The 7,602-nt window shown below is 39.8% G+C and overlaps 1 protein-coding gene across 1 annotated transcript in view; it reads right to left on the minus strand.

Annotated features, from left to right (window-relative positions):
- Positions 1 to 7,602, minus strand: part of RABL3 (RAB, member of RAS oncogene family like 3) — a 67,749-nt gene that overhangs the window by 59,199 nt on the left and 948 nt on the right. The window lies entirely within an intron of this gene.

Below are 7,602 nucleotides of genomic sequence, written 5' to 3' on the forward strand. Positions count from 1 at the left end.
AAAAAAAACAAACCTGATTCATAATAAAATGTAGTTGTTAGAATTATTACTAGGTGATAAGTTGGCTGTCTGGTACTAAACAATTCTCTAGTTCAGAGTTCACACCTTTAAAGCAGTTCAAACCTTTAAAGGAGTTTGCTCATTGGTTCTGTAAGGAGTACCCACAAGCCCATTCTCTGGGAGGATATAAGGAGCCAACATTGACTGAGCTCAGTCTGGGAGACAGTCAAGGGGAGAACTTCAGGGAAGCTCGAGGAGATTCAGAGCCAGGATTCAGTGGATTCACAAGTCCAGCTGATTCACAAGTCTAAAAGAAAAGCCTGCTCATGGACTTCCGGAAGACTCACAACTAGGACTGACTTCTGAGAAACCCACAATCCCACACTCGAAGGCAAAGTCTGATTCCCACACTAGGAGATTCAGAGTCAAGATTTCATTCCCACGTCTACCTTAGTGCTGTCTGAAGACATTCTGACAGGAAAAGATTCAAGACTTTGAAGGCCACAATATAGGAGCTGGACTTTAACTCCTGGCTGCATTTTGGGATTATTAAACTGAAACTAAAACTAAGACTCCCCAGAAGCTCCCCAAGAAAATCTGCCCCCAAGAGAACGATCACGATTTAGAGACAATAGAACTTCACATGTAGTTTTGAGGATTCTTGGCAAAATGACAGAGGCAACAACAGTGGGGATAGTTTTTCTCAACTTTCTGGTTTGTGTGAACACCAAGTATTACAAGGTACTATCATAGATGTCTTGTACATTGTCCAAACTAAAAAATTCTGAATTGATAGAGAGGCTGTCTAAATGCTGCCAAAAGACAACAAAGTTCTAAATGTACAGAGCCTCAGAATCCCAAAAAAAGTTTCCAGTCAATTTCTTAGCAAATCTACAAAGGAAAGCCAAAGTGGATATATCACCCAGTGACATGTAACTTGCCAAAGAGACAAATGAGTTATATGTACTGATGGAGTACGTAGTCCTAGTACTATAAATAAAATAGTGGATTTAGCCCAAAAATAAATAGAAAAAAACTGGGCTGGATTGCATTTGGGAAACCATACAGAACTTTTAATGACTTCAGACTACTGGCTGTCGCTAAAGTCCATTAAAAGGAAGGCACTATAAGCACCACTCAGAACCATCCAAATTCAAGCTCTGCCTACTTGTGTGTGATGTGTCACACATCAGTGACCCTACCCACTCGAATGGGATGAAATTGGCCCCATGTACAGAGACATTAGTTGAACTATTCAACCAATTAATCTCCCCTACTGTAATGTGCTCTCCTGGCAGTAACCAATTACTAGTCTGTCCTAAGCCCAACAGAGTACCTTTGACCACTGTCCTTTGCAGGGTGAACTCTACCCGGCTCACCTCCTCTGAGGCCTTCAAAGGTCTCTGGCCACGATCTCTTGAATCTATAGTTTAATAACCGGTAGCGCACTCAAGAACAGCCACGTGTAATCTTAAAAGCCTTTATTATACCTACTCACATAATCCCCTGACTTGTTGGTTCCCGAGTGAACACCTGGTCAGAAGACCCACGTGTTCACTACCAAAATCCTTACCTCTTTTGGCTACCCATCTTGGATTGGCCACCCAGGCTAGGGAGCCAGGGTGAAGAGTGCCAGGTTAAAGAGAGCTATTGCTGCCTGCAGTGGGCTTATAAAGGGCCTGTGAGGTCTCACACACAGCCAATCAGCGAGAGAGTCACCCATTACGAAGCCATCTCAAAATGGACAGGATCCCACCTACAAGGCAGTCCTAATATCCGCAGAAATTACTTCTGGGCCTCAATCTCCCAATGCGCTATGTCCGCCCATTTAAAGGGCCCTTACACCCTACCATGAAGATCAACCTGGAGACAATACTCCTATCAGTTCTCCTGTATCCTCTCAGAATAGGAAGGAAACCTCAGCAGCCCCTGCTCTGGCTTTTTATCCTATGGCCAGAAAGATGACTTGTGTTGTGACAGCTGTCCCTGGGGGTTTACACCCTAATCTAGTATAGAACCAAGTTACCCTAGCAGTTAACAAAAGCAACTTTCTGGCTTCCACTTATTTTAGTATCCTATTCCTTTTTCCAAATGCAACAGGTGACTTTGGGGGTTCACAGAAAATAAAAAATGGAGAACTGATCTGATTTTCTTATTCATGTTACTTTCTACATCTAGCAGGAAGTGAGTTACAAATAAATGACATCCAGAGAAGTGTCACATCCAGAGAAGAGGAAAAAAGGATCATAAACATAGAACTTATAAATTTTAAGGAAGTTTACTGAAGTATATTCTCTATAGTCATCAAAAGTGTTAGAATAGTTGGAGGTGAGATGCTGCTCAGAAGCCTTGATTTAAGACAGTAGAGGTCCCAAGTATCAGACTGGCCAGCAAAATTAAAAGGAACAAAGTAGGTAAAGATGGAAGCTCCCCAAATGGCTCATAGATTATTGGCAAATATCCCCAAGAAGTCTCAGGAAGACTATAGAAAGAGAAAGTTTGCTACCATTTGACAGAGAAGATGCTGGGGGGGGGGGGTTGTGGGAGTGAGGAATGAGGGTACTAGCACCTGTGTTTAGTACCTCTGCTGTCCTTTTTTTTATACTCTCCCCCCCAAATTCTCCCTGCCGTGCATTAAGGACGTCTTAATTTTCTAGTCCCCAATGGTTCCAGAACAGCAACTGTCAGAATAATATAGAAAAAGTGGGCCTGTCAGGTTCATCTTCTGTATCTCTGCTCTGACTGCAGCAATTCCTTATCCATAAGCCTGGGATACTACAAAGAAAACAGCTTCATTTGAGCTAAGAATTCTGAGAAAATGGAGGCCTCAACAGGTAAGGGGTATAAGGAAAGTGTTATGAGCCAGAACTCTGAACTTGAAACAAGGATACTTACAAGGTATTAAGTGGAATTGATAAAATAATGGTTATCTAGTCTAGCATGGTGATTAATAATTCTCCAAATTCAGTATGATTGATTTAATCTTACAACAAATAATGGTTTCCTAGTGTTATAATGATTGGTTTATACTCAGTGTGGAGCATATAAGCAGGGACTGAGAGACACAGAGGACAAGCGTACTAGAAGCTCTGGGAGCCAAGGAGACAGAAATTCATTTCACCTTCAGGCAGACTCCTGGTGGCTGGCCTGGCCTCCTGCACTTCCCCCATTAAGACCAAGGTCAGTCAGAAAGTTGCCCAGCTTCCGGAAGGAGATAATAAAGGATTTGGACTTTAACACCAGGCTGTTCTCGTGGTGATTACTCTGACTAAAACGAAGGCTGCTACTGGAGACCACAAGAAAACCAACTAGAGAACATTACAGGAAAGAGTGAAATTTCAAGAAGGAGAGTAATCAGGGTAGTGTAAGAAGTTTTCTGCCTCTAGCATTTCCATTGCCAATAGGAATGGTGCTGGAGCTTGTTTCCCCTCAAGAGAGAACAGAGCCTTTGCTTAGAAGGGTTACAATTTTGGGGAGGAAATCATTCTTCCAAACTTACTCCAACTACTTTCTTCACTCTTCTTTAGATGAGGCATCTCCTACTGCTTCTGGGGGCTTATTGGATTTATTCAGACACTGGCTTAGCCCACTGCAATCCTGAATGCAAGGATCCATCAACTTCAGCTGCTTCCTTGTAGCAACAATTATAAGGGCATAATAACTGGGGGCCCACTCCTGACCTACAACTTTCCATTGAAAGATTCTCACTTGAGAATCAAAACCTAGCTAACGTGGGCCAAGGGGCTGGAAGCTTCAGAAATTCTAATGTTGAAGGCAAAGGTGCCTCCAATTATCAACATAGATACTCTAGGCCCAGGAAAACAGGCCCCCAGAACACTAGGCAGGCTGCTGGACATCAAAAGACATAAAGCTTGCAGAAAAGAAACCATCAATCCCAACATCAACAACACTGCCACTGATGAGCTGGTAAGCTAAGAAACCCAGAAATGGCAATGCTCCTTAGCTCCACCCTGCGGACCATCAGCCCCACTTCTTGCCAATCTCATAGGCCAGCATACAGCAAATTAACCCTGGTGCAGATTTACCCTAGCAACTCTCTCTTCAGAGGCAGCTACCAAAGCCCCCAAAGTTCTAGGCACAGTCAAATGGTCCAGCACCAGATACTATTTGGTTTTATTAATGGAAATAGCATTATAAAAGCTCCATTACCATCTGTTTTGTTGCACTATTTAAAGACAATGGGCCTTTTCATGAGACATTGCTAATATCTGCATCTGAAACTCCATCTGTTCGTGCATGAGTCTGTATATATGCATATACACATTTATGTATATATGTGCATATATGTATATAATCTCTTTATATTAGGATGTGAGCTCCTTGAGAACAAGGACTGTCTTTTCCACCTGTCTCCCCAGAGATTAGCATAATGCGACTCATTCATTATGGCTAACAATATCAATTCCCATGTATTTACTCTTGTAGTTACAAAAATGTGAAATAGTAAATAGATTCTTATATGCTTTATGAACATTAGGTACTGAACTAAAAAGCCAGGAACTATGGAAGGAATAGGCATTCTGTTAAGCTGATACAACCACCCTTTCACTATTACACCCTCTGGTCAGAAGGAAAGGCTTGCGTCCACTCCCTGAACTGGCTTTTAAGCCAACTTTCTCAATTTTCCCAACACCGAGTCATGTTTCAATAGGATTTTTCTATAATTAAGTTTCTCTTCCTCCTGCTCTCTCCAGGGTCAGCGCCAATCTGAAGAAATGTTAGAGAACACAAGAAGAGATTGGGAAGAGAAGTACCACACTACAGGTACTTCCCCTCAAACCAATTCCAACTTCTTATTTCAGTGAGGGAACTTGCAATCCACCTGATTATCCCAAACTCTCTTGATGACCTTTGTGGACAAAATACTTCCAACCTTTGAAAATCCACCCTCTTCCCTGGCCAATATCTAGCCTCTTTCTTCCCCCTTCTCTTCCAATTCTCTCAAAAGAGGAATGAAGCTGAAAAGCCAGAATTTGACCAATCAAAACTGAAGTGATAAACTATGATGAATTTAAGGGACTGAGTAAACTGACAAATGCAACTTATGGGACTAAAGCTGTTCTGCCTGTAAAGTTCACTTTGCACAGACATGACTGAAATTGAGAAATAAGCAGTCCAAATATAGGTTTGGAGAAATGACCCTTAGAGGCTGTATTTGCAATAGCAGGCAACAAGGTCAAGGAGCTCCCCATCTACTGGATGCAGACTATCTCTATACCTTTTCTCTATCTTCATTTATATGAGCAAAAGGGAGAAACAAAGTTTTAAAAACTGGGGAAATCCAAACCCTAGGATGATTTGACAATCAAGCAAAAATGGTCTGTTAAAGAGACCTTCCAGCACTAGATCTATAATTCTATAATCTTTCAGTTTTTATATAATTTATAGTCTGCAGAGATGAATACTGGGAAAGTGTATCTGACAATCATCATAAGCTAGGGTGAGGTTCCCTAGAACAGGGTTTCTTAAACTTGTTCCATTAGCAACCCCTTTTTACCCAAGAAATTTTTACATGATCCTATATGTATAGGTACATAAAACATATCCAAATCCCACACTTACTGGTAATAAGGCATAAGTTCAGATACTCCCACACACATTCAATTACAAGAAACCATGTGGGTTGCAAATCACAGTTTAAGAAGCTGGACCTAAGAATATCCAGCCCTCTATCAGGAAGAGGGTATGGAATGGTTAAAAAGAAGGGCAAAGTCTAAAACTCATTTGCTGGCTAGGATGATGCTGTTCATTGTTCCAGAGCTTAGCACCTGGGGCTGAGAATCTCCTGCTTGAGAGAAAATAAGCCTCCGGTTAGTGACCCTAAAGAAGTGGGATGGGGAAGTATTCTGCTAGAGATTTTCTAATATAAGGGTTTCTGCCCTTTCTTCAAAAAGCACAGCAGTATTCAAGGGCTGAGCCAGAAGCTAGAGGTGAAGAAGACTAAAATCAAAAAGTATTTGATATAGTTCAGCAGAGATGCTCCATCAGAAAGGAGTAGAGACAGTAAGCCCACTGAACCAACACACTCAGTCACGAGTACTACAACACATGACCAAAAACCATCTGAAATCCAGCAGTATTAGAAGTCTAAATTGCTCCCCAATCTGAATCCTGCAACTGTGGATTCTTCAAACATAATGTCTATACTTGCTCACTTTCTCCACTGATAATGTATTTATGTGTGGAAGAGTATATGCCTTTGACTTACTGAGGAAAGAGGGATAGTGGGGGAAATTATCTATTGTAAATTTTCTGACCAAAAGAGCCTTAGAGTTTTTGTTTGGAGTAGATGTAAATTCAGAGTCTCTGGAACCTCTGGAGTAGTTAGTTACTCTGTAAGAACAGTTAAGAGAGAAGAAATAAACTAAAAATAGTTTCGGGCTTTTTAAAATTTTTTATTTTTTTTTAGTAGAAAGTTTTTGTTGATTAAAAAAAAATGAAATTTTTAATTTTACAAAGCCAGATGGATCACAGACTTAAGAGCCAGAAAGGCCTTCAGGAGTCATGGGATCACAGCCATATAAATTGTACAGACTTCAGCAGCCCTCTGGTCCAATACTGTCATTTTACAAATAAGAAAACTGAGTCTGGGAAAGCTGAGAGGCTAGTTCAAAGCCACCAAAGTGGGATGTGAAAGAGACCTGCTCTTACCTGCAAAGCCAATGTGTTCTTTCCACTGCATCATACTGACTCCCTTCAGTTATCAATACTCTCTCATTTTACAAATGAAGGAAATGAGGGCAAAATCTTACCCAATGTCAAAACAAAGCTATGGATCCAGGCCCAGTGGATCTAATGTCCTTTTCCCTGCTAGTTTGGGAGTTTGTTTTCAAATGATTAATGCAATAGAGAACCAAGTGTTTGGTTTGAGTAGGTAGGACCTAAAAATAAAACTGTGGAGGCCATATTAATTGTAGTGATATTAAAATATAGCTTTGCTGGGTCAATGGGCTGGCTAGAGGGAAATAACCGCAGGATAAAGTGTAGATTTTAGTGGTGATTAATACACTTGATGTGAAATTTAATAAAATTTTGGTTAGTAATACACTTGATGTGAAATTTAACAAAATTTTGGTGACTAATACACTTGATGTGAAATTTAATAAAATTTTGGTTAGTAATACACTTGACGTGAAATTTAATAAAATGTTGGTGATTAATACACTTGATGTGAAATTTAATAAAATTTTGGTGATTAATATATTTGATGTGAAATTTAATAAAACCTTGGTGATTAATACATTTGATGTGAAATTTAATAAAATTTTGGTGATTAATACATTTGATGTGAAATTTAATAAAACCTTGGTGATTAATACATTTGATGTGAAATTTAATAAAATTTTGGTGATTAATACATTTGATGTGAAATTTAATAAAATTTTGGTTAGTAATACACTTGATGTGAAATTAAATAAAATTTTGGTTATTAATACACTTGATGTGAAATTTAATTTGCAATTTAAAGCTCCCTTTTCCAACACAAGGGTCAGCAAACTACAGTCCAGAGGCCAAATCCAGCTGGCCAGGCCCCGGGCAGCAAGTTAATAACTTTTTTTTAAATTTTAAGCTTTTTTTACA

Source organism: Sminthopsis crassicaudata, chromosome 3 (genome assembly GCF_048593235.1).
Source record: "Sminthopsis crassicaudata isolate SCR6 chromosome 3, ASM4859323v1, whole genome shotgun sequence".
Classification (NCBI taxonomy): Eukaryota; Metazoa; Chordata; class Mammalia; order Dasyuromorphia; family Dasyuridae; genus Sminthopsis; species Sminthopsis crassicaudata.